The sequence below is a fragment of the Bombina bombina genome, chromosome 8 (genome assembly GCF_027579735.1).
Source record: "Bombina bombina isolate aBomBom1 chromosome 8, aBomBom1.pri, whole genome shotgun sequence".
Lineage (NCBI taxonomy): Eukaryota > Metazoa > Chordata > Amphibia > Anura > Bombinatoridae > Bombina > Bombina bombina.
The window spans coordinates 154,170,313-154,196,903 of record NC_069506.1 but is presented as its reverse complement, the minus strand read 5'-3'; the positions used below and the strand labels follow the sequence as shown (position 1 = coordinate 154,196,903).

General features: G+C 44.2%; 1 pseudogene; it reads right to left on the bottom strand.

Annotated features, from left to right (window-relative positions):
• The window catches only part of LOC128638901 (sulfotransferase 2B1-like), a 114,603-nt pseudogene that overhangs the window by 57,998 nt on the left and 30,014 nt on the right, over window positions 1-26,591 (bottom strand).

Below are 26,591 nucleotides of genomic sequence, written 5' to 3'. Positions count from 1 at the left end.
CAACTTAATGTACATATTGAATGAAATAGACACATGATTTTATATAACTTTTTATCTATATTCTCAGACAGATATATCCACCAACCTTTAGGGACAACTAAGAATCATAACATTCGAAATATGTTAGACAAATTTTTTCGAGCCAGGACCATAACACACACATTGGATATTTGGAGTGACATAACCCTCACCCCTGTCACCGGAAGTGACGTAATCGATACTTACACCACTTCCGGTTTGACGAAGTGAAACCAAACTGCCACAACCGCATCGTTTGGAGACAAAGACGCTCACAAACCCAGACGTAAGAGCGGTAACCAATAGGAGCTTATCTATGAAAAAGATTGGTATAACAGTAAACGAAAGTGACGCGATCATACACAACGTCACTTCCGGTATTATGAGGCAAACAAAAAGTGAGAAACATACAAGTAACTACTAGGAGCACCTAAAGCAGAGAAAACATCTATTTTAAACATATGTACACACATTTACAATACTTGTTTAAGCACATTCTTAAGATTGGTAACTACACGAACCGAGTAGTATCACTTCCGGTTCAAAAATCCAATTTTTGGCGCAAATTAGCAGCGTCAATGATTGGACACAATAGAATTTAAAAGAGGCTTATGCGACTTACCATGAATACAGTCTTGAGAAAGTCCTAAGGAAAGGCCGAAACGCGTTGGCTATTCATGGTAAGCCTCATTTCATTTGTTTTTATGACATTATTAGCAATCTTGCACTATTTTTTGTTTTTTTGTATTCCACAGGTTAACACTGGGAATTTCTTTGTTCTATTTTTGATTCACTATAACCTTTTGGATCACAGTATCACTTGTAGGCTCAAGGACTCCTCCTATAACCAAGGAGTATTACATTATAGGATATTATTTTTTCTCTATTTTTATTTTTAAATTTTAGTATTTTTTCATATAGGATTATTTTTTCACTATTCACACAATTGACACATTTTTTATTTCTGTGAATTGATTTTTATTTTTTATATATTTTCTTCACCGGAACAGAGGATTTTAATATTCTTATTTTTTCACAATTGGATTTAGTTACTTCACTGAGACTTTGTTTATTTGCCACAGGAGATTTTTTTCACACATGTGTGGACACAAACTTATTATTCTATAAACATCCTGGAGAGAGGTTATTCTATCACCTCTGTACCTAATAGCTGTATATTTTCTACAATTCTGACTGATTCTATATTTATATGTGTTTTGATATATGATTTTATCTTGTTTGTATATGATTTTATTAATACATGGATCCATGAATGTTTTTTATGTGAGAGAAACCGGTCAATCAATTACTTTTATGTTATTTTGCTATAACTATAAAGTGTAATAAATTATTTAAGATATTTATGTATCATATTTGCGCACCTTTAGCATTTTAACTAATAATTCAAGGTATTCATTTATCATATTTGCGAACCCAAACACTGCATATACTACCATATTTCAGACTCCATGTCCACAAGACATACTGATAGTTAATCCTTTGCCCACTTGGAGGCACTTCTTAGAACCCACAACCCACATAGATCTTACTCTCGAGATATACTAGGTATCTTGACCCTAAGGAGCTATAAGGATTCCCTTTTTTGAGTAGGGTGCTGTGAGGAATCCATCTTTTAGCAGACTTCTGCTTTATGCCCCCTGGGCTTTTAAGCTTTTACAAACGTATCTTCCTAAAGAATCTGTTCCCACCCTCAAAAGAATTACTTACTTATTTTAAGCATCTATTACACAGAGCCACACTTGGTATTTCGGAGTACGTGGTAAGCACTACCAGACTGTTTTGACCTGTGTCTTATTAACACTTTGCTGTTTGGAGTTCCCCATGGTGATTCAGAGCTCTCTTATTGCTGTATATATATATATATATATATATATATATATACATATACAAATGCAGAAAAAGTGGCACACACTAATGGAGCAACTACCCAGTGCACTGCAAGCAGGAGTATTGCATGTAGGTAGGCTTTCCAAATACACACTCAGCCTAAATGTTGTAGGTATCCGGAAAAAAGCAGGCAACACAGGGAATTCAATCAAAAGAGAAGGCTTTATTCCAATCCTTGGAAAAACAGCAGGGCCTTAACCCATAACGTTTCGGTCTACACCTAGACCTTTATTAAATGGAGCCCATGTAAGAGATACAGTACCCAAGAAGTGACATAATATATATACAGGTAGTGATACACATATTTACATAATAGGTGCCAAACCATCTTCTAGTGATCCACCTGGTACAGTGCAAGTCTCAAAAATGAGGCAAAGACGGCGTGATGACGTCACGCATAACGGAAGCCAAAACGAGGCTTAGATTGGTAGTCATGGTAATGGTAAACATAGCACCGTGTACCATAGAGCAGAGCGAGGCGGAGTACTAGGGGGGAGTGTGCACAAAAGAGTGTGCAAAACGGAAGGGCAAAGGGGAACTTAAATACACCCAAATAAATACAAATTGTGAAAAATAAAAAAAGGAAACAGATAATAAATGCAAGGTAAACAACAACAAGCACAAGTGACAGTGTCAGAGATATATATATAGGCAGCACATAGCATACTTCATGTGCAAAAAAATGCTGCTAGGGAACCAGTAGTCAATTAGATGTATAAAAATACATAACCACTCTATACAATAGGAGTATCAATGGGAGACTACAGGGGATAATATCCAGACAATGAAAAATGCTGTATACATTTAGACAAAGTTAATATTAAGCAGTGATCATAGAAGCCATGATCACATAATGAATACTGAGGACCTGCAAAGGAGGGTACACACTCGAAACCTATGTACAATTATAACATAGGTAGAAGATTTATGTGGACATTCATTTGTAGCAACACCCAAAGTCAATGGTGGAATTGAGACCTTTAGGGGCAACTGTGTTCAGATTAAAGATCCACCTAGCCTCCAGACGTAATAGGGTTAATGCTCTGTCCCCACCACGCCGTAAACGTGGCACATGGTCAATCAAGATGACCCTCAATGAGGACAATGGATGTCCTGCCTGTACAAAATGTCTCACAACTGGTTGCTCGGATTCACCCGATTTGATAGCTTGACGAATGGCTGTTTTGTGATTGGCTAGTCTTTCCTTGAAGGCGGTGACTGTTTTGCCAATATAGTACAGAGAACACGGACAAATTATTGCATAGATCACATACTCTGATGTACATGTCAATCTGTGATTGATCTTGTATTTCCTGTTCGTATGTGGATGATGGAAGGTATTAGCAGTCATCATGTGATTACACGTGACGCAATTGCCACATCTGTAGCATCCCAATTTGGCCTTAGGTAGCCAGGTCCGTCGTTCGTAACAGTGCACCGGGTCATTCAGGACCAAGAGGTCTCATAAATTTTTATATCTTTTATAGACCATCCGTGGTGGTGGGAGGTCATAGAACGGTAGGCTAACATCTTTAGCCACAATTTTTCAGTTGTCCCTGATGGTATCAGATATCTTCTCTGAAAGAGGTGTATATGTGGTCACAAAGTTCATTCGTAGGTCTTCTTCTTTTGCCTTGTTCCTTGTCATGAGGCTATCACGGGTTTGATGTTCGGCAACCAGGAGTTGTTTTTCAATGAGTTGTGGGGGGTAACCACGTTGGAGAAACTTTTCAGCCATTTCGGAAAATTGTATTTTCTTATGGTGGTCATCGGTGTTATTCCGAACTACCCTCAGGAGCTGCGAGGAGCTGACACCGTTTTTTTGAGTGTGGAAGCTGTTATAATGTAATATGGAGTTTTTGTCTGTTTCGTTATGGAATAGGGTGGTATGTAAAAAATCAATACCCATGGAGTCAGTTTTGTAGATCTCTAGATCAAGAAAATTGATTTTCTCTGTGTTGCATTCGATTTTAAATTTAATGGTCGAGTCCAAATCGTTAAGGACGTTAAACCAATTGGTAAGGGATGCTGGGGTGCCCCTCCAAACAAGGAACACGTTGTCTATGCAACGACGGTAGAATCTGATGGAGTTGTGCTTAGGGTTGAATACATGATATTTTTCAAATTGAGCCATATATAGATTGGCATAAGCAGGTGCCATGCTTGATCCCATGGCCGTACCCAGTATTTGCAAAAAACGACAAAAGTTTTTTTCTAAGCACAGCCCCAACAGATTCATCAAAAATTCAATAGGTGGGCCTGCATAATGCTCACGGTTGATCAGACACTCTTGGATCATTTTTTTGCCATGGTCATGTGGAATCAGGGTGTAAAGACTCACCACATCCATGGTTACTAATAAATCCAGTTGCTTATCTACCTCCAATGTTTTTAGGAGGGTGATAAGCTCAAAGGAGTCTTTAAGATAGGAGTTAGTTGCCTGAACAACAGGCTGCAGAAAAAAATCAATGTATTCAGTCAAAGTTGAAACAATAGTGTTCAATCTTAGTACACGCCCCTTGAGCCCTGTGGAAAATAGTGTCCTTAACAAAGGTCTTTCCTTTGTGCCACGCTCTCATAACACCTTGTTTGATGTTCACGTTGATTTTGGTAGATTCCAGCGACAGTTAAAACTAAAAGATTTTTTCAAAGACAAGGGTGACTTCACTAGGAAACAGTTTAGAGGACATAGCACATATGAACCACCTAACACTCACACTTCCATCAAAACGTTTCACCAAGCATGTCTTTCAAGCATTTCCAATACCACCCCACCTACTGACAAATCTTGGGATAACCTGACTAAACAGGAGAGAATGGCTATAAAAACACTCTCTCAAGACCCTAATATAGTCATTAGGCCGGCCGACAAGGGTGGGGCCACAGTCATTCTTGACTTTGAGGCTTATAGAACTGAAGCACGTAGACAATTATATGATGGAGTTACTTACACTAAACTCAGAGGTAATCCTACTATGGGATTCAAAAAGGACGTGGATGACCTATTATGTCTAGCACAGACCGCTAACATAATTGATGATGACACATGGTTATTCCTGACTGTGGACAAACCTATTTGTCCTATTTTGTATCTGCTCCCCAAAATCCATAATTCTTTAGACAACCCCCCTGGCAGACCTATTGTTTCTGCCAGGGGTTCTCTGCTACAGCCTTTGGCTGAATACGTTGATTTTTTTCTGCAACCTGTTGTTCAGGCAACTAACTCCTATCTTAAAGACTCCTTTGAGCTTATCACCCTCCTAAAAACATTGGAGGTAGATAAGCAACTGGATTTATTAGTAACCATGGATGTGGTGAGTCTTTACACCGTGATTCCGCATGACCATGGCAAAAAATGATCCAAAAGTGTCTGATCAACAGTGAGCATTATGCAGGCCCACCTATTGAATTTTTGATGAATCTGTTGGGGCTGTGCTTAGAAAAAAACTTTTTTCATTTTGAAAACGATTTTTTTTTGCAAATACTGGGTACGGCCATGCGATCAAGCATGGCACCCGCTTATGCCAATCTATATATGGCTCAATTTGAAAAATATCATGTATTCAACCCTAAGCACAACTCCATCAGATTCTACCGTCATTACATAGACGACGTGTTCCTTGTTTGGAGGGGCACCCCAGCATCCCTTACCAATTGGTTTAACGCCCTTAACGATTTGGACTCGACCATTACATTTAAAATCGAATGGAACACAGAGAAAATCCATTTTCTTGATCTAGAGATCTACAAAACTGACTCCATGGGTATTGATTTTTTACATACCACCCTATGCCATAAAAATACAGACAAAAACTCCATATTACATTATAACAGCTTCCACCCTCACACTCAAAAAAACGGTGTCAGCTCCTCGCAGCTCCTGAGGGTAGTTCGGAATAACACCGATGACCACCACAATAATATACAATTGTCCGAAATGGCTGAAAAGTTTCTCCAACGTGGTTACCCCCCACAACTCATTGAAAAACAACTCCTGGTTGCCGAACATCAAACCCGTGATAGCCTCATGACAAGGAACAAGGCAAAAGAAGAAGACCTACGAATGAACTTTGTGACCACATATACACCCCTTTCAGAGAAGATATCTGATACCATCAGGGACAACTGGAAAATTGTGGCTAAAGATGTAAGCCTACCATTCTAAGACCTCCCGCCACCACGGATGGTCTATAAAAGATCTAAAAATTTATGAGATCTCTTGGTCCTGAATGACCCAGTGCACTGTTACGAACGACGGACCTGGCTACCTAAGGCCAAATTGGGATGCGTCACGTGTAATCACATGATGACTGCTAATACCTTCCATGATCCACATACGAAGGTCTCAATTCCACCATTGACTTTGGGTGTTGCTACAAATGAATGTCCATATAAATCTTCTACCTATGTTATAATTGTGCATAGGTTTCTAGTGTGTACCCTCCTTTGCAGGTCCTCAGCATTCATTATGTGATCATGGCTTCTATGATCACTGCTTAATATTAACTTTGTCTAAATGTATACAGCATTTTTCATTGTCTGGATATTATACCCTGTAGTCTCCCATTGATACTCCTATTGTATAGAGTGGTTATGTATTTTTATACATCTAATTGACTACTGGTTCCCTAGCAGCATTTTTTTTGCACATGAAGCATGCTATGTTCTGCCTTATATGTATCTCTCTGACACTGTCACTTGTGCTTGTTGTTGTTTACCTTGCATTTATTATCTGTTTCCTTTTTTTATTTTTCACAATTTGTATTTATTTGGGTGTATTTAAGTTCCCCTTTGCCATTCCGTTTTGCACACTCTTTTGTGCACACTCCCCCCTAGTACTCCGCCTCGCTCTGCTCTATGGTACACGGTGCTATGTTTACCGTTACCATGACTACCAATCTAAGCCTCGTTTTGGCTTCCGTTTACACGTGACATCATCACGCCGTCTTTGCCGCATTTTTGAGACTTGCACTGTACCAGGCGGATCACTAGAAGATGGTTTGGCGCCTATTATGTAAATATGTGTATCACTACCTGTATATATATTATGTCACTTCTTGGGTACTGTATCTCTCACATGGGCTCCATTTGATAAAGGTCTAGGTGTAGACCGAAACATTATGGGTTAAGGCCCTGCTGTTTTTCCAAGGATTGGAATAAAGCCTTCTCTTTTGATTGAATTCCCTGTGTTGCCTGCTTTTTTCCAGATACCTACAACACTTAGGCTGAGTGTGTATTTGGAAAGCCTACCTATATATATATATATATATATATATATATATATATATATATAATGTATATCCTACATAATAAAAGGTGAAGTATGTTTGTCCAATGCAGTCATGCGCAGTAGAGACTGCATGAGGACAAACATACCTGGCATTTAGGATCTGACAGCAGAGCAGAGAGGGAGCACAGAAGCGGCCATTGTGGGAGGTGTGGTCGGGGACATGGTCGAGCGGAGCCGCCGTGATGAGGGGGCGTGGCTGGTGGGAGTGCGGTGATGGGGCGTGGCCAGATGGGAACGGGTCGGGTGGGCTTGGTCGGGCAGGAGTGGGTGTGGCCTGAGAGAGCGCAAAAGAGGGGGAGAGAATGCAAAAGAGGGGGGGAGAGAGCAAAATAGGTGGAGAGAGAGAGCAAAAGAGAGGGGAGAGAGAGAGAACAAAAGAGAGGGAGCAAAAGAGAGTGCAAAAGGGGGGAAAGAGAGTGCAAAAAGGAGGGGCAAAAGAGTGGGGAGAGAGAGAGAGCAAAAGAGGGGGGAGAGAGAGCAAAAGAGAGGGGAGAAAGTGCTAAAGAGGGGGGAGAGAGAGAGAGAGCAAAAGAGAGGGAAGTGAGAGCAAAAGAGGGGTGAGAGAGAGCAAAAAAAAAGGGGAGAGAGAGCAAAAGAGAGGGGGAGAGCAAAAGAGAGAGAGAGAGCAAAAGAGGGGGGAGGAGATAGAGATCAAAAGAGAGGGGGGAGAGGGAGAGAGAAGGGGAGAGGAAGAGAGCAAAAGAGGTGGGAGAGAGAGAGAGAGATAGAGTAAATGAGAGGGGGAGAGGGAGAAAGAGGGGGAGATAGAGAGAGCAAAAGAGAGGGGGAGACAGAGAGCAAAAGAGAGGGGGGGGGAGAGAGAGAGCAAAAGAGAGGGGAGAGAGAGCAAAAGAGAGGGGGAGAGAGCAAAAGAGAGGATAAGAGCAAAAGAGAAGGGGGAGAGAGAGAGCAAAAGAGAGGGGGAAGAGAGCAAAAAAGAGGGGGGTGAGAGAGTAAAAGAGAGGGGGAGAGGGAGAGAGAGTGGGAGAGAAGAGAGCAAAATAGAGGGGGAGAGAGAGAGCAAAAGAGAGGGGGGAGAGAGAGAGAACAAAAGAGAGGGGGAGAAGGAGAGAGAGGGAGAGAGAAAGAGAGCAAAAGACGGGGAGAGAGAGCAAAAACATGGGGTCAGAGAGAGCAAAAGAGAGGGGAAGAGAGAGCAAAAGAGAGGGGGAGAGAGAGAGAGCAAAAGAGAGGTGGGAGAAAGAGAGAGAGAGAGAAAGGGAGAGAAAGACAGAGCAAAAGAGAGAGGGAGAGAGAGAGCAAAAGGGAGGTGGGAGAGAGAGAGAGAGAGAGAGAGAGAGAGAGAGAGAGAGAGAGAGAAAGGGAGAGAAAGAGAGAGCAAAGGAGAGAGGGAGAGAAAGAGCAAACGAGAGGGGAGAGAGAGAGAGCAAAAGAGAGAGAGAGAGCAAAAGAGAGGGGGAGAGAGAGAGACCAAAAGAGAGGGGGGAGAGAGCAAAAGAGAGGGGAGAGAGAGAGCAAAAAAGAGGGGGAGGGGGAGAGAGCAAAAGAGAGGGAGGAGAGAGAGATCAATAGATAGAGGGGATAGAGAGAGCAAAAGATAGGGGGGAGAGAGAGAGCAAAAGAGAGGGTGGGGAGAGAGAGCAAAAGAAAGGGGGAAAGATAGTGCAAAAGAGAGGGGGAGATAGAGAGCATGAAAGAGAGGAGAGAGGGAGAGAGAGGGGGAGAGAAAGAAAGCAAAAGGCGGGGAGAGAAGGCAAAAAAAATGGGGGGAGAGAGCAAAAGAGAGGGGGGGGAGAGAGAGCAAAAGAGAGGGGGAGAGAGAGCAAAAGAGATGTGGGGGGAGAGAGAGCAAAAGAGAGGGGAGAGAGAGAGCAAAAAAGAGGAGGAGAGGGAGAGAGAGGGGGGAGAGAAGAGAGCAAAAAAGAGGGGGAGAGAGAGAGAGAGTAAAAGAGAGGGGGAGAGAGAGCAAGAGAAAGAGAGCAAAAGACAGGAAGACAGAGCAAAAAAAATGGGATGAGAGAGAGCAAAAGAGAGGGGGAGAGAGAGAGCAAAAGAGAGGGGGATAGAGAGAGCAAAAAAATGGGGGAAGAGAGCAAAAGAGAGGGGGAGAGAGAGCAAAAGAGAGGCGGGAGAGAGAGAGCAAAAGAGAGAGAGAGCAAAAGAGAGGGGGAGAGGGAGGGAGAGAAAGAGAGCAAAAGAGAGGGGGGGAGAGAGAGAGAGCAAAAAAATGGGGGGAGAGAGCAAAAGAGAGGGGGAGAGAGAGCAAAAGAGAGGGGGAGAGAGAGCAAAAGAGAGGGGGAGAGAGCAAAAGAGAGGGGGGGAGAGAGAGCAAAAGAGAGGGGGGGTGGAGTGAGAGAGGGTTAGAGAGAGCGAAAGAGAGGGGGAGAGAGAGAGAGCAAAAGAGAGCAGGGAGAGAGAGCAAAAGAGAGATAGAGCAAAAGAGAAGGGGGAGAGAGATAGAGCGAGAGAGAGCAAAAGAGAGGGGGGAGAGAGAGCAAAAGAGAGAGCAAAAGAGAAGGGGGAGAGAGAGTGAAAGAGAGGGGGAGAGAGAGAGCAAAAGAGAGAGGGGAGGGGGAGAGAGCAAAAGAGAGGGGGGAGAGAGAGAGCAATAGATAGAGGGGATAGAGAGAGCAAAAGATAGGGGGGAGAGAGAGAGCAAAAGAGAGGGTGGGGAGAGAGAGCAAAAGAAAGGGGGAAAGATAGTGCAAAAGAGAGGGGGAGATAGAGAGCATGAAAGAGAGGAGAGAGGGAGAGAGAGGGGGAGAGAAAGAAAGCAAAAGGCGGGGAGAGAAGGCAAAAAAAATGGGGGGAGAGAGCAAAAGAGAGGGGGGGAGAGAGAGCAAAAGAGAGGGGGAGAGAGAGCAAAAGAGATGTGGGGGGAGAGAGAGCAAAAGAGAGGGGAGAGAGAGAGCAAAAAAGAGGAGGAGAGGGAGAGAGAGGGGGAGAGAAGAGAGCAAAAAAGAGGGGGAGAGAGAGAGAGAGTAAAAGAGAGGGGGAGAGAGAGCAAGAGAAAGAGAGCAAAAGACAGGAAGACAGAGCAAAAAAAATGGGATGAGAGAGAGCAAAAGAGAGGGGGAGAGAGAGAGCAAAAGAGAGGGGGATAGAGAGAGCAAAAAAATGGGGGAAGAGAGCAAAAGAGAGGGGGAGAGAGAGCAAAAGAGAGGCGGGAGAGAGAGAGCAAAAGAGAGAGAGAGCAAAAGAGAGGGGGAGAGGGAGGGAGAGAAAGAGAGCAAAAGAGAGGGGGGGAGAGAGAGAGAGCAAAAAAATGGGGGGAGAGAGCAAAAGAGAGGGGGAGAGAGAGCAAAAGAGAGGGGGAGAGAGAGCAAAAGAGAGGGGGAGAGAGCAAAAGAGAGGGGGGGAGAGAGAGCAAAAGAGAGGGGGGGTGGAGTGAGAGAGGGTTAGAGAGAGCGAAAGAGAGGGGGAGAGAGAGAGAGCAAAAGAGAGCAGGGAGAGAGAGCAAAAGAGAGATAGAGCAAAAGAGAAGGGGGAGAGAGATAGAGCGAGAGAGAGCAAAAGAGAGGGGGGAGAGAGAGCAAAAGAGAGAGCAAAAGAGAAGGGGGAGAGAGAGTGAAAGAGAGGGGGAGAGAGAGAGCAAAAGAGAGAGGGGAGAGAGAGAAAAAAAGAGAGAGAGAGAGCAAAAGAGAGGGGGAGATAGAGAACAAAAGAGAGAGAGGAGAAAGCAAAAGAGAGGGGGGATAGAGAGAGGGAGAGAGTGAAAGAGAGGGGGAGAGAAGAGAGCAAAGAGAGGGGGAGAGAGATAGAGCAAAAGAGAGGGGGAGAGAGAGGGGGAGCGAAAGAGAGCAAAAGAGAGGGGGGGAGAGAGAGCAAAAGAGAGGGGGGAGAGAGAGAGAGCAAAAGAGAGAGAGAGCAAAAGAGAGGGGAGAGAGAGAGAGCAAAAGAGAGGGGGAGAGAGAAAGAGAGCAAAAGAGAGGGGGAGAGAGAGAGAGCAAAAAAATGGGGGGGAGAGCAAAAGAGAGGTGAAGAAAGAGCAAAAGAGAGGGGAGAGAGAGCAAAAGAGAGGGGGGAGAGAGAGCAAAAGAGAGGGGGAGAGAGAGAGAGCAAAAAACAGGGGGAGAGAGAGAGGGATAGAGAGAGCAAAAGAGAGGGGGAGAAAGAGCAAATGAGAGAGAGAGAGCAAAAGCGAAGGGGGAGAGAGAGAGATAGAGAGAGCCAAAGAGAGAGGAGATAGAGAAAGCATAATAGAGGGGGATCAAAAGTGAGGGGGGATAGAGAGAGCAAAAGAGAGAGGAGATAGACAGAGCAAAAGAGAGAGAGAGCAAAAGAGAGGGGGAGATAGAGAGCAAAAGAGAGAGAGAGGAGAGAGCAAAAGTGAGGGGGGAGGGAGAGCAAAAGAGGGGGGTAGAAAGAGAGCAAAGAGAGGGGGAAAGAGAGAGCAAAAGAAAAGGGCAGATAGAGAGATGGAGGGAGCAAAAGAGGGGAGAGAGAGAGAGAGAGAGAGAGAGAGAGAGAGAGAGCAAAAAAATGGGGGAGAGAGCAAAAGAGAGGGGAAGAAAGAGCAAAAGAGAGGGGAGAGAGAGCAAAAGAGAGGGGGGAGAGAGAGCAAAAGATAGGGGGAGAGAGAGCAAAAAACAGGGGGAGAGAGAGAGGGATAGAGAGAGCGAAAGAGAGGGGGGAGAGAGAGAGCAAAAGAGAGGGGGAGAAAGAGCAAATGAGAGAGAGAGAGAGCAAAAGCGAAGGGGGAGAGAGAGAGATAGAGAGAGCCAAAGAGAGAGGAGATAGAGAGAGCAAAAGAGAGGGGGAGCAAAAGAGAGGGGGAGATAGAGAGCAAAATTGAGGGGGGATAGAGAGAGCAAAAGAGAGAGGAGATAGACAGAGCAAAAGAGAGAGAGAGAGCAAAAGAGAGGGGGAGAGAGAGAGCAAAAGAGAGAGAGAGGAGAGAGCAAAAGTGAGGGGGGATAGAGAGAGCAAAAGAGAGGGGGGAGAGAGAGCAAAAGAGGGGGGTAGAAAGAGAGCAAAGAGAGGGGGAAAGAGAGAGCAAAAGAAAAGGGCAGATAGAGAGATGGAGGGAGCAAAAGAGGGGGGAGAGAGAGAGAGCAAAAGAGAGGAGGGAGAGAGAGAGCAATAGAAAAAAAAAGCAAAAGAGAGGGGGAGGGGGAGAGAGCAAAAGGGAGGGGGAGAGAGAGCAAAAGAGAGGTGGGATAGAGAGAGCAAAAGAGGGGGAGAGGGGCAGAGAGAAAGAGTGAAACAGAGGGGGAGAGAGAGCAAAAGAGAGAGAGAGCAAAAGAGAGGGGAGAGAGAGAGAGCAAATGACAGGGGGAGAGAGAAAGAGAGCAAAAGAGACGGGGGAGAGAGAGAATAAAAAAATGGGGGAGAGAGCAAAAGAGAGGGGAGGAAAGAGCAAAAGAGAGGGGAGAGAGAGCAAAAGAGAGGGGGGAGAGAGAGCAAAAGATAGGGGGAGAGAGAGAGCAAAAAACAGGGGGAGAGAGAGAGGGATAGAGAGAGTGAAAGAGAGGGGGGAGAGAGAGAGCAAAAGAGAGGGGGAAAAAGAGCAAATGAGAGAGAGAGAGCAAAAGCGAAGGGGGAGAGAGAGAGATAGAGAGAGCCAAAGAGAGAGGAGATAGAGAGAGCAAAAGAGAGGGGGAGCAAAAGAGAGGGGGAGATAGAGAGCAAAATTGAGGGGGGATAGAGAGAGAAAAAGAGAGAGGAGATAGACAGAGCAAAAGAGAGAGAGAGAGCAAAAGAGAGGGGGAGAGAGAGAGCAAAAGAGAGAGAGAGGAGAGAGCAAAGTGAGGGGGGATAGAGAGAGCAAAAGAGAGGGGGGAGAGAGAGCAAAAGAGAGGGGGAGAGAGAGCAAAAGAGAGGTGGGATAGAGAGAGCAAAAGAGGGGGAGAGGGGCAGAGAGAGTGAAACAGAGGGGGAGAGAGAGCAAAAGAGAGGGGGAGAGAGCAAAAAAGAGGGTAAGAGCAAAAGAGAAGGGGGAGAGAGAGAGCAAATGAGAGGGGGAAGAGAGCAAAAGAGAGGGGGGAGAGAGAGTAAAAGAGAGGGAGAGAGGGAGAGAGAGGGGGAGAGAAGAGAGCAAAATAGAGGGGGAGAGAGAGAAAGCAAAAGAGAGGGGGGAAAGAGAGCAAAAGAGAGGGGGAGAGAGAGCAAAAGAGAGGGGGAGAGAGAGCAAAAGAGAGGTGGGAGAAAGAGAGAGAGAGTGAGAGAGAGAGAGAGAGAGAGAGAGAGAAAGGGAGAGAAAGACAGAGCAAAAGAGAGAGGGAGAGAGAGCAATAGAGAGGTGAGAGAAAGAGAGAGAGAGAGAGAGAGAGAGAGAGAGAGAGAGAGAGAGAGAAAGGGAGAAAAAGAGAGAGCAAAAGAGAGAGGGAGAGAGAGAGCAAAAGAGAGAGAGAGCAAAAGAGAGAGAAAGCAAAAGAAAGGGTGGAGAGAGAGAGCAAAAGAGAGGGGAGAGAGAGAGCAAAATAGAGGGGGAGAGAGAGCAAAAGAGAGGGGGAGAGAGAGCAAAATAGAGGGGAGAGAGAGAGCAAAATAGAGGGGGAGGGGAGAGAGCAAAAGAGAGGGGGAGGGGAGAGAGCAAAAGAGAGGGGAAGGGGGAGAGAGCAAAAGAGAGGGGAGGGGGAGAGAGCAAAAGAGAGGGGGGAGAGAGAGAGAGCAAAAGAGAGGGGGGGAGAGAGAGAGCAAAAGAGAGGGGGGGAGAGAGAGAACAAAAGAGTGGGGGAGAAAGAGAGAGAGAGATAGAAAGGGAGAGAAAGAAAGAGCAAAAGAGAGAGGGAGAGAGAGAGCAAAAGAGAGAGAGAACAAAAGAAAGGGGGGAGAGAAAGAGCAAAAGAGAGGGGAGAGAGAGAGCAAAAGAGAGGGGAAGAGAGAGAGCAAAATAGCGGGAAGAAAGAGAGCAAAAGAGAGGAGAGTGAGAGCAAAAGAGGGGGGGAGAGAGAGAAAAAGAGAGGGGAGAGAGAGAAAAAGAGAGGGGGAGAGCAAAAGAGAGGGGTGAGAGAGCAAAAGAGGGGGAGAAGAGAGGGATCAAAAGAGAGGGGGGAGAGGGAGAGAGAAGGGGGAGAGAAAGAGAGCAAAAGAGAAGGGGGAGAGTGAGAGAGCAAAAGAGAGGGGGAGAGGGAGAGTGAGGGGGGGAGAGAAAGAGAGCAAAGGAGAGGGGGAGAGAGAGCAAAAGAGAGGGGAGAGAGAGAGCAAAGAGAGGGGAGAGAGAGAGCAAAAGAGAGGGGAGAGAGAGCAAAAGAGAGGTTAAGAGCAAAAGAGAGGGGGGGAGAGAGAGAGAGAGAGAGAGAGAGAGAGAGAGAGCAAAAGAGAGAGAGAGAGAGAGAGAGAGAGAGAGAGAGAGAGAGAGAGAGAGAGAGAGAGCAAAAGAGAGGAGGAAGAGAGCAAAAGAGAGGGGGAAGAGAGAGCAAAAGAGAGGGGTAGAGGGAGAGAAAGGGGGAGAGAAAGAGAGCAAAAGATAGGGTGAGAGAGAGAGCAAAAGTAGGGAAGACAGAGAGCAAAAGAGAGGGGGAGAGAGAGCAAAGAGAGTGGAGAGAGAGCAAAAGAGAGTGGAGAGAGAGCAAAAGAGAGGGTAAGAGCAAAAGAGAGGGGGAGAGAGAGCAAAAAAGAGGGGGGAGAGAGAGAGCAAAAGAGAGGGGGAAGAGAGCAAAATAGAGGGGGGGGGGCAGAGCAAAAGAGAGGGAGAGAGGGGGAGAGAAAGAGTGCAAAAGAGAGGGGGAGAGAGAGAGAGCAAAAACATGGGGGGCAGAGAGCAATAGAGAGGGGGAAAGAGAGCAAAAGAGAGGGGGAGAGAGAGCAAAACAGAGGTGGATAGAGAGCAAAAGAGAGGAGGGAGATAGAGAGGGAGAGACTGAAAGAGAGGGGGAGAGAGAGAGAGCAAGAGAGGGGGAGGGGGAGAGAGCAAAAGAGAGTGGGGAGAGAGAGAGAACAAAAGAGTGGGGGAGAGGGAGAGAGAAGGGGGAGAGAAAGAGAGCAAAAGAGAAGGGGGAGAGTGAGAGAACAAAAGAGAGGGGGAGAGTGAGGGGGAGAGAAAGAGAGCAAAGGAGAGGGGGAGAGAGAACAAAAGTGAGGGGGAGACAGAGAGCAAAAGAGAGGGGGAGATAGAGAGAGAGAGCAAAGAGAGGGGAGAGAGAGCAAAAGAGAGGAGAGAGAGAGCAAAAGAGAGGTTAAGAGCAAAAGAGAGGGGGGGAGAGAGAGAGAGCAAAAGAGAGGGGGAAGAGAGCAAAAGAGAGGGGGAAGAGATAGCAAAAGAGAGGGAGAGAGAGAGAGGGAGAGAAGAGAGCAAAAGAGAGGGGGAGAAAGAGAGAGAGCAAAAGAGAGGGGTAGAGGGAGAGAGAGGGGGGAGAGAAAGAGAGCAAAAGATAGGGTGAGAGAGAGCAAAAGAGAGGGGGAGAGAGAGCAAAAGAGAGAGAGCAAAAGAGAGGGGGAGGGGGAGAGAGCACAAGAGAGGGGGAGATAGAGAGCAAAAGAGAGAGAGGGAGAGAGTGAAAGAGAGGGGGAGAGAAGAGAGCAAAGAGAGGGGGAGAGAGAGAGAGCAAAAGAGAGGGGGAGAGGAAGAGAGAGGGGGAGCAAAAGAGAGCAAGAGAGAGGGGGAGAGAGAGCAAAAAAATGTAAGAATAGAGCAAAAGAGTGGGGGAGAGAGAGCAAAAGAGAGGGGGAGAGAGAGCAAAAGAGAGGGGGGAGAGAGAGCAAAAGAGAGGGGGGAGAGAGAGCAAAATAGAGGGGGAGAGGGAGAGAGAGGGGGAGAGAAAGAGAGCAAAAGAGAGGGGGAGAGAGAGAGAGAGAGAGAGAGAGAGAGAGAGAGAGAGAGAGAGCAAAAAAATGGGGGGGAGAGAGCAGAAGAGAGGGGGAGAGAGAGCAAAAGAGAGGGGAGAGAGAGCAAAATAGAGGGGGGAGAGAGAGCAAAAGAGAGGGGGAGAGAGAGAGCAAAATACAGGGGGAGAGAGAGAGGGATAGAGAGAGCAAAAGAGAGGGGGAGAGAGAGCAAAAGAGAGAGAGAGCAAAAGAGAAGGGAGAGAGATAGAGAGAGCGAAAGAGAGGGGGAGGGGGAGAGAGCAACAGAGAGGGGGAGATAGAGAGCAAAAGAGAGAGAGGAGAGAGCAAAAGAGAGGGGGTAGAAAGAGCAAAAGAGAGGGGGGAGAGAGAGAGAGCAAAAGAGAGTGAGAGCAAAGGAGAGGGGGAGGGGGAGAGAGCAAAAGAGAGGGAGAGAGAGAGCAAAAGAGAGATGGGATAGAGAGAGCAAAAGAGGGGGGCAGAGAGAGCAAAAGAGGGGGGAGAGGGTGAGAGAGAAAGAGCGAAAGAGAGGGGGAGAGAGAGCAAAAGAGAAGGGGGAGAAAGAGCAAAAGAGAGGGGGAGAGAGAGAGCTTAAAAGAAAGGTGGAAGAGAGAGAACAAGAGAGAAGGAGAGAGAGAGCAAAAGAGAGGGGGAGAGAGAACAAGAGAAGGGGAGAGAGAGAGCAAAAGAGAGGGGAAGAGAGAGCAAAAGAGAGGGAGGAGACAGAGAGTAAAAGAGAGGGGGAGAGAGAGAGCAAAGAGAAGGGAGAGAGAACAAAAGATAGGGGAGAGAGGGCAAAAGAGAGGGGAATAAAAAAAGAGAGTGGGGAGAGAGATAACAAAAGAGAGGGAGGGGAGAGAGAGAGCAAAAGAGAGGAGGGGGAGAGAGCAAAAGAGGGGGAGAGGGAGAGAGAGGGGAGAGAAGAGAGCAAAAGAGAGGGAGAGAGAGAGAGCAAAAGAGAGGGGGAGAGGGAGAGAGAGGGGGAGAGAGAGAGAAAGAGAGGGGGAGAGACAGAGCAAAAAGAGGAGGGAGAGAGAGAGAGCAAAAGAGGGGGGGAGAGAGAGAGAGCAAAAGAGAGAGAGAGCAAAAGAGAGGGGGAGGGGGAGATAGCAAAATAGAGGGGGAGAGAGCAAAAAAAATGGGGGGAGAGAGAGCAAATAAGAAGGGGGATAGAGATACAGAGCAAAAGAGAGGGGGGAGAGAGAGAGAGCAAAGAGAGAGAGAGAGAGAGAGAGAGAGAGAGAGAGAGAGAGAGAGAGAGAGAGAGAGAGAGAGAGAGAGAAAGAGAGGAGGAGAGACAGAGCAAAAAGAGGGGGGAGAGAGAGAAAAAGAGAGAGAGAACAAAACAGAGGGGGAGATAGCAAAATAGAGGGGGAGATAGAGAACAAAAGAGAGTAGGGAGAGAGACAGAGCAAAAAGAGAGGGGGAGAGAGAGAGATAGCAAAAGAGAGGGGGAGGAGAGAGAGCAAGGGGTGGGACTGCTGTGCTACAAAAAAGAAGGGGAGAGAGAAAGTAAAAGAGAGGGGGGAGAGAGAGAGCAAAAGAGAGGGGGAGACAGAGTAAAAGAGAGGGGGAGAGAGAGCAAAAGAGAGGGGAGAGAGAGCAAAAGAGAGGGGAATAAAAAAAGAGAGGGGGGAGAGAGATAACAAAAGAGAGGGGGGAGAGAGAGAGCAAAAGAGAGGGAAAGAGAGCAAAAGAGACGGGGGAGAGAGAGCAAAAGAGAGGGGGAGAGAGAGAGCAAAATAGAGGGGGAGAGGGAGAGAGAGGGGGAGAGAAAGAGAGGAAAAGAGATGGGGGAGAGAGCAGAAAAAATGGGGGGGGGGGAGAGCAAAAGAGAGGGGGGAGAGAGAGCAAAAGAGAGGGGGAGAGAGAGAGCAAAAGAGAGGGGGGAGAGAGAGAGCAAAAGAGAGGGGGAGAGAGAGCTAGAGAGGGGGAGAGAGAGAGCAAAAGAGAGAGGGAGAGAGAGCAAAAGAGAGAGGGAGATAGAGAGCAAAAGAGAGGGGGAAGAGAGAGAGAGCAAAAGAGAGGGGGAGAGAGAGAGAGCAAAAGAGAGGGGGAGAGAGAGCTAGAGAGGGGGAGAGAGAGAGCAAAAGAGAGAGGGAGAGAGAGCAAAAGAGAGGGGGAGATAGAGAGCAAAAGAGAGGGGGGAGAGAGAGAGAGCAAAAGAGAGGGGGAGAGAGAGCACAAAAGAGAGGGGGGAGAGAGCTCATAAGAGAGGGAGGAGAGAGAGCGCATAAGAGAGGGGGGAGAGAGAGATAGCAAAAGAGAGGGGGAGAGAGAGAGGGAGAGAGAGAGCAAAAGAGGGGGGGAGAGAGAGAGAGCAAAAGAGAGAGAGAGCAAAAGAGAGGGGGAAGGGGAGAGAGCAAAATAGAGGGGGAGATAGAGAACAAAAGAGAGGGGGAGAGAGAGAGCAAAAGAGAGGGGGATAGAGAGAGCAAAAGAGAGGGGGAGATAGAGAGCAAAAGAGAGGGGGAGAGAGAGAGCAAAAGAGAGGGGGGAGAGAGAGAGCAAAAGAGAGGTGGAGAGAGAGAGCAAAAGAGAGGGGTTGAGAGAGAGCAAAAGAGAGGTTGAAGAGAGAGAGCAAAAGAGAGATAGAGAGCAAAAGAGAGGGGGAGATATAGAGCAAAAGAGAGGAGGGAGAGAGAGAGCAAAAGAGAGGGGGGATAGAGAGAGCGAAAGAGAGTGGGGAGTGAGAGAGCAAAAGAGAGGTGGGGGAGAGAGAGCAAAAGAGAGGAGAGAGAGCATACAAGAAAGGGGGAAGAGAGAGAGCAAGAGAGGGGAGAGAGAGAGAGCAAAAGAGAGGGGGGAGAGAGAGCAAGAGAGGGGGAGAGAGAGAGCAAAAGAAAGGGGAGAGAGAGAGAGCAAAAGAGAGGTGGAGATAGAGAGCCAAAGAGGGGGGGAGAGAGAGAGCAAAAGAGCGGGGAGAGAGAGCACAAAAGAGAGGGGGGAGAGAGAGCACATAAAAATAGCGGAGAGAGAGAGCAAGGGGTGGGACCGCTGTACTACAAAAAATGGCTTGTGTACACATACTTAAGGACTAGTATATTTTTATATATATATATATATATATATATATATATATATATATATATATACATACAGTATATAGTTCTTTCAGCCATGTTTTTAACAAGCAAAATAATTCTGATAATTACTTTGTTACTCACTATTTCCCTGCAAAAAGTCCTCTATAAATTCTTGGAAGTTTTCGGTTTCCTTGTACAAAAAATGTATCTTGACAAAATGGAAGAGGGATACAAGGATATCCTTAGGATTCCTTATTGTGTATATGATCTGAAAAGATATAGAAAAATATTTAATTAGAATTATTATCAGGGGAATATGTGAATAGGATAACGTTTATGCTATATATACTTTTCAAAAAAGTTAAAGGCATATACATTACATCTGAATAAATTATTAAAGGACACTTAATACCTGCTGAAAAGCCTTTAATCTAACTCCTTCTGATTACTCAAAATCAAGTAAGCATGGATGTCTATGCCATCTTGTCAGTTTACCCCAAATTGTTTAAAAAAAGTGTTTTCAATTACAATGTTGTACCATTGCCTAATGCTTGTATGCCTGCCACCATATTGTAACTTGCGTTACACACGGGCACAGCTGTCACATGATATGCACGGCACAGTGTTTAATTATGTATGCTTTTTAGAGAGCAATCACATCTGCAGCACGTGCTCACTTCGAGGCATGCAGAGGTCTGGTTATATCTAATGATTGCGGTGTACTCCTGACCCTGCAGTGCATAATATGGCACCAGAAGATCCTTACTTTTCCTGCCCAAACATTACATCCATCCTTGGTCTCAAAGCATGACTCCCACTGCCGCCTAACACATACCAGCCTGTCACTCTCAGGAAGTGTGTGCAAACGCAACTTAAGCCCGTCACCCACAAGGAAGCATCTGGCAACTCTACAAACCGGGGAGTTTTGTTGCTAAGCACTTCCGACCCTGCAGTGTATAACACTGCACCGGAAGGTCCTTACCCTTTCAGCCCGAACATCAGATTACTCCATGGGCTCAAAGCGGGACTCTGTTAGAACACCAGCTAAGTGCTTGACATAGACAATAGTTTGAAGATGATCTCCGGTTTGTAGAGTTGCCAGACGCTTCCTTGTGGGTGACGGGCTTCAGTTGTGTTTGCACTAGTGATGGGAAGTTCGGTTCTTCTGAGTGAATCGGTTCATTTCGGACGGTTCGATTAACTGAACCGGTTCATGAACCGATTCACCAGTTCACCTACTGAACATGAGGTAGAGGCTCTACCTCATGTTCAGTAGGTGAACTGTAGAGCCGCAGATTTGCAGATCCGATTCCTGAATCATGAGTCACTGACTGTGTGAGTGTGTGACAGTCGACTCCTGTGTACTGGGACTACAAGCTAACTTTTACTTAGCAACAGCTACAAATATATATATATATATATATATATATATATATATATATATATATATATATATATATATATATATAATTTGTAGCTGTTGCTAAGTAAAAGTTAGCTTAGATATAGAAGAAGAACAACAAATTATATGGGATGCTGAATGGGTTGAACAACAAATTATATATATATATATATATATATATATATATATATATATATATATGGGTTAATGTAAGTTGCAGTTAGGGGGTAAATGCAGGGGTCTGTTGAGAACTGCTGTGAGTGTGACCTGATATTTGAATCAGTGTACTGTTATCTAAATGATTCATTGCAAAGGAGTTACTATAGTTAACAGTACACTGAGTCGTTTGCAAACAGTTCACTTCTTTTGAATCAGTGAACTGTTAACAGACTGATTCATTGCAAACGAGTTAGCTAACAGTACACTGATTCAACAACACTCACACTGGTAATATGATCCTAGAGTGAGATTCTGCTGTGTGATTCATTGCAAAGGAAGAGTTAGCAGAAGCAGAACTCACTCTAGGATCGTATTACCAGTGCTGCTGCAGACTCAGGAAGTGAACTGTTTGCAAACGAATCAGTTCAGTCTGGTGAACTGATTCATACAGTTCACTGAAAAGAACCAGTTCAAATGAACGATTCGTTCATGAACTGGACATCACTAGTTTGCACACACTTCCTGAGAGTGACTTGCTGGGCTGCCTTGTGTTAGGCGGCAGTGGGAGTCACGCTTTGAGACCAAGGATGGATGTTACGTTTTGGGCAGGAAAAGTAAGGATCTCCTGGTGTCATATTATGCACTGCAGGGTCAGGAGTACACCGCAATCATTAGATATAACCAGATCTCAAAATTCAGATTTCCTTATCCAAGGCTTACCCTTTATTTCCAGGACTGGTCTCCCTCTTGTTCCTCCCCAGAGCTTACTATTTTTAATTGTGGTGTCTAAAGCTATGCTCTCACTCACTTATGTAATGCAATGTTAAAAATATATTTTATTAGTATATCAGGCACAAACAAATAATACTATCTTCACACACTGCAGAACACACTCTGCATGCCTCACAGTGAGCGCGTGCTGCAGATGCGATTGCTCTTTAAACAGCATAAATAATTAAATACTATGCAAGTTACAATATGGCGGCATGCATACAAGCATCAAGCACAGGTACAACATTGTAATTGAAAACACTTTTCTAAACACTTTGGGGTAAACTGACAAGATGGCATAGACATCCATGCTTACTTGATTTTGATTAATCAGAAGGAGTTAGTTTTAAGGATTTTGGCAGGCAGGTGTTAGGTGTCCCTTTAAGTGTCAACCCTTTCTCTTCATCAATATGTGTCAAAAGGAGTAGAAACTAAAGTTTGCTTGTAGAAGAAAGATGTTATTCAAGCCAAAAAAATACAGAACAATTAACTTTGAGCTGCGAAGACCAAACTAGTATTGAATGCTTGCCTAGCATATAAAATTTGGTTTTTAGCAAATGGATTATACATTTTGCATAAACATGAAATATAAATTAAACAATGAATAATAAAACCTTGAAATTATCATTAACATCATGGCCAGAAGATCAAAAAGATCTTTGTTTTTTTTATTTTTAGCACTATATTGTAATGTGTTTCTCCTTTATATACAGAACCCTTCATAGCTAGATAACTCTCAAGATAACATTTTCCTTTCAAAAATTATTCTAAGGACCTCATAGTACAGATAAGTTCACCAGAGCGGAGAGTTTTAGATCACCAGGTCTTAAGAGTTAAAAGAAGAGTAAAAAGAAGATGAAATCGAGTATGAATATATATATATTCAAAACAAGTCCGCACTCACTGGATTTTTGGTTGTAGTATTTTATTGAAATGTGATGTTTCGGGGTAATCATTCCCCGTCCTCAGAATGATTTCCCTGAAATGTCACAATTAACTGCATGTAATAGACACTACTATAAAGAATAATATGAAAATAACACACAGTTTTAGATGGCGCTAAAAGCTGTGGGGTTAATTTGGATAGTCAAAATGCTTATTTATTAACTTTTTTACCGTGTCTTCTATGCACGGCTATCCTTACTCTAGCTTTTAATATATTTAATAAGCTTATACAATTTTTTAAAATTGGTGATATGTTCCCTCTAACTTCATCAAGAAAGACTAAGCATTACACATCGGAGTTCAACAATTTCGACAATTTTTATTCACTAATCTTTACATATAATTAAAAATTTGGATTTCAAGTTAGACAAACTTCTTGTTTCCTCTAAAATGCTATTTTGCTTCTCAGTTAATACACTGTGTCTTCTAAAATATACACTTGCTAATATTTCATACACACTGTAACATACTCCACATTCACTCCTACTGATAATCAAACATTCAAATTTCAAAACTTTGCCTAAAGCAATTTTCCCACAATAAATAAAATATTTTATGACATATAAAATTCCTACAGCAAAAAAATCTTACAGCATAAAAACCGTTAACAAGCTTGTTTACATAAAAGAATTGTGACTATACAATAACAATTTCACAATGTTGTTGTTATATCTTTAAGAATCCACTTTACACCAACTTCAAGTAGTAAATAAGAAACCTCGTTACCAATGACACAATCTGTTTTTTTTTTATATATTGTATTAATAATCGGCTAGATTACGAGTCTTGCGTTAGCCTTAAAAAGCAGCGTTGAGAGGTCCCAACGCTGCTTTTTAACGCCCGCTGGTATTACGAGTCTGGCAGGAGAAGGTCTACCGCTCACTTTTCTTCCGTGACTTGAGCTTAACGCAAATCCCCTTACGTCAATTGCGTATCCTATCTTTTTAATGGGACTTGCCTAACGCCGGTATTACGAGTCTTGGAAGAAGTGAGCGGACCGTACCTACTGTAACCACTTGAATCAGAGTAGAAGTTATATGCAGACGAGCAAATCTACGCGTTTCAGCCCGATAGGCCTTTATCATCTTGATAAAGGCCTATCGGGCTGAAACGCGTAGATTTGCTCGTCTGCATATAACTTCTACTCTGATTCAAGTGGTTACAGTAGGTACGGTGCAATATCCCTCTCACAATACACAGAGGCTGATATATGCTTAATTAACCGGCCCATGATCTGCCTACCGCTTGTGTCCACCTTATGATTACCGCAATACATCTGGGGTTTGAAGCACACTCCCGACTCTGATACTGTAAGGGTAATAGGAATCGTTTGGTACAGCTGTCAAACAAAGCATCAGAAACCAGCTAATACCTTCGGTCCCAGGACCTACCCTTACATCTGCCACTGTGGCCATTACCCTAGGACGCTACAGGATCACTCACAGCAAGCACTGAAGGATTACAATTACCAGCGTGCTCTCTACATTAATACTTGCTCTACTTACACCAGGAGAATCACTCTGCACAAAGTCACGGGACTTAATAAAAACAACGGACAACTCCACACATAGCAGAGACGATAATTTAATGTGCCCTATATGAGAACATTTGTGAATTATCCGATACGGACACATTTGAAGTTTAGGCTGCCAAAATACTTAGCAAGCTAACTTTTTCTCTTGCCATTTTTATCTTTTGCCAATATTACTTGAAATCAACACCCATTGTTTATGTATTTTATGTTTATGTCCTTTTATTATACTGTTTTAATCAGTGCCGGCACTATTGTTATATGATTATACGATTATTGTATAATAAATTTTTAAAGATTCACATAGTTATTATCTTTTTTAGACATATATTTTTTATACATCACCATATTAGTATAGATATACCATATACAAATTGAGCTCTGTGCTTTCATTAGCGCTACCCTGCACCTTTTTTCCATGTTTTCTCACATTAGCGTTTTGGAGATTCGCTAATGTTCTGGGTCAGCTACAGAGCCTGAGAGTGTTAGTATCTTTCACATTAACTTTTGCAGTACATAGGTATAATGTAGGTGGCGGCGGTGTACGGAGCGGCAGATTAGGGGTTAATAATAAAATGCAGGCGTCAGCGATAGCGGGGGCGGCAGAATAGGGGTTAATAAGTGTAAGGTTAGGGGTGTTTAGACTCGGGGTACATGTTAGGGTGTTAGGTGCAGACATAGGAAGAGTTTCCCCATAGGAAACAATGGGGCCGCGTTAGGAGCTGAACGCTGCTTTTTTGCAGGTGTTAGGTTTCTTTTCAGCTCAAACTGTCCCATTGTTTCCTATGGGGAAATCGTGCACGAGCATGTTTTTTAAGCTGGCCGCGTCCGTAAGCACCGCTGGTATCGAGAGTTGCAGTTGCGGTAAATATGCTATACGCTCCTTTTTTGGAGCCTAACGCAGCCCTTCTGTGAACTCTAAATACCAGCGGTATTTAAAAGGTGCGGCCAGAAAAAAGCACGCGTAGCTAACGCACCCCTTTGGCCGCAAAACTCTAAATCTAGGCGTTAGGGTTTATATTTATTTTACAGGCAACTTTGTATTTATTTTAACTAGGTACAATAGTTATTAAATAGTTATTAACTATTTAACCCTTTAAGGACACAGCTTTCAGTTTGCTCAATTGTTTTATGACGGAAAAATTACGTCATATGTCCTTAAGAGGTTAATAACTACCTAGTTAAAATAACTACAAATTTACCTGTAAAATAAATCCTAACCAAAATTACAATTACACCTTACACTACACTATCATTAAATTAATTACATAAACTAACTACAATTAACTACAATTAAATTAAATAAACTAAAGTACAAAAAAAACACTAAATTACAGAAAATAAAAAAATAATTACAAGAATTTTAAACTAATTACACCTAATCTAATCCCCCTAATAAAATAAAAAAGCCCCCCAAAATAATAAAATTCCCTACCCTATACTAAATTACAAATAGCCCTTAAAAGGGCTTTTTGCGGGGCATTGCCCCAAAGTAATCAGCTCTTTTACCTGTAAAAAAAAAATACAATACCCCCAACATTAAAACCCACCACCCACACTCCCAACCCTACTCTAAAACCCACCCAATCCCCCCTTAATAAAACCTAACACTAACCCCTTGAAGATCACCCTACCTTTAGCCATCTTCATCCAGCCAGGCACAAGTGGTCCTCCAGAGGGGCAGAAGTCTTCATCCGATCCGGCCAGAAGAGGACCTCCAGACGGGCAGAAGGCTTCATCCAGGCGGCATCTTCTATCTTCATTCATCCGGAGTGGAGCGGGTCCATCTTGAAGCCATCCGACGCAGAGCATCCTCTTCTTCCGACGGCTAAGACTGAATGAAGGTTCCTTTAAATGACGTCATCCAAGATGGCATCCCTTCAATTCCGATTGGCTGATAGGATTCTATCAGCCAATCGGAATTAAGGTAGGAAAAATCCTATTGGCTGATGCAATCAGCCAATAGAATTGAGATTGCATTCTATTGGCTGATTGGAACAGCCAATAGAATGCGAGCTCAATCTTATTGGCTGATTGGATCAGTCAATAGGATTGAAGTTCAATCCTATTGGCTGATTGCATCAGCCAATAGGATTTTTCCTACCTTAATTCTGATTGGCTGATAGAATCCTATCAGCCAATCGTAATTGAAGGGACGCCATCTTGGATGACGTCATTTAAAGGAGCCTTCATTCAGTCTTAGCCGTCAGAAGAAGAGGATGCTCTGCGTCGGATGGCTTCAAGATGGACCCGCTCCGCTCCGGATGGAAGAAGATAGAAGATGCCGCCTGGATGAAGCCTTCTGCCCGTCTGGAGGTCCTCTTCTGCCCGGATCAGATGAAGACTTCTGCCCCTCTGGAGGACCACTTGTGCCCGGCTGGGTGAAGACGGCTCAAGGTAGGGTGATCTTCAAGGGGATAGTGTTAGGTTTTATTAAGGGGGGATTGGGTGGGTTTTAGAGTAGGGTTGGGAGTGTGGGTGGTGGGTTTTAATGTTGGGGGGGTATTGTATTTTTTTTTTTACAGGTAAAAGAGCTGATTACTTTGGGGCAATGCCCCGCAAAAAGCCCTTTTAAGGGCTATTTGTAATTTAGTATAGGGTAGGGCATTTTATTATTTTGGGGGGCTTTTTTATTTTATTAGGGGGATTAGATTAGGTGTAATTAGTTTAAAATTCTTGTAATTATTTTTTTTATTTTCTGTAATTTAGTGGGGGATTTTTGTACTTTAGTTTATTTAATTTAATTGTAGTTAATTTTAGTTAGTTTATGTAATTAATTTAATGATAGTGTAGTGTTAGGTGTAATTGTAACTTAGGTTAGGATTTATTTTACAGGTACATTTGTATTTATTT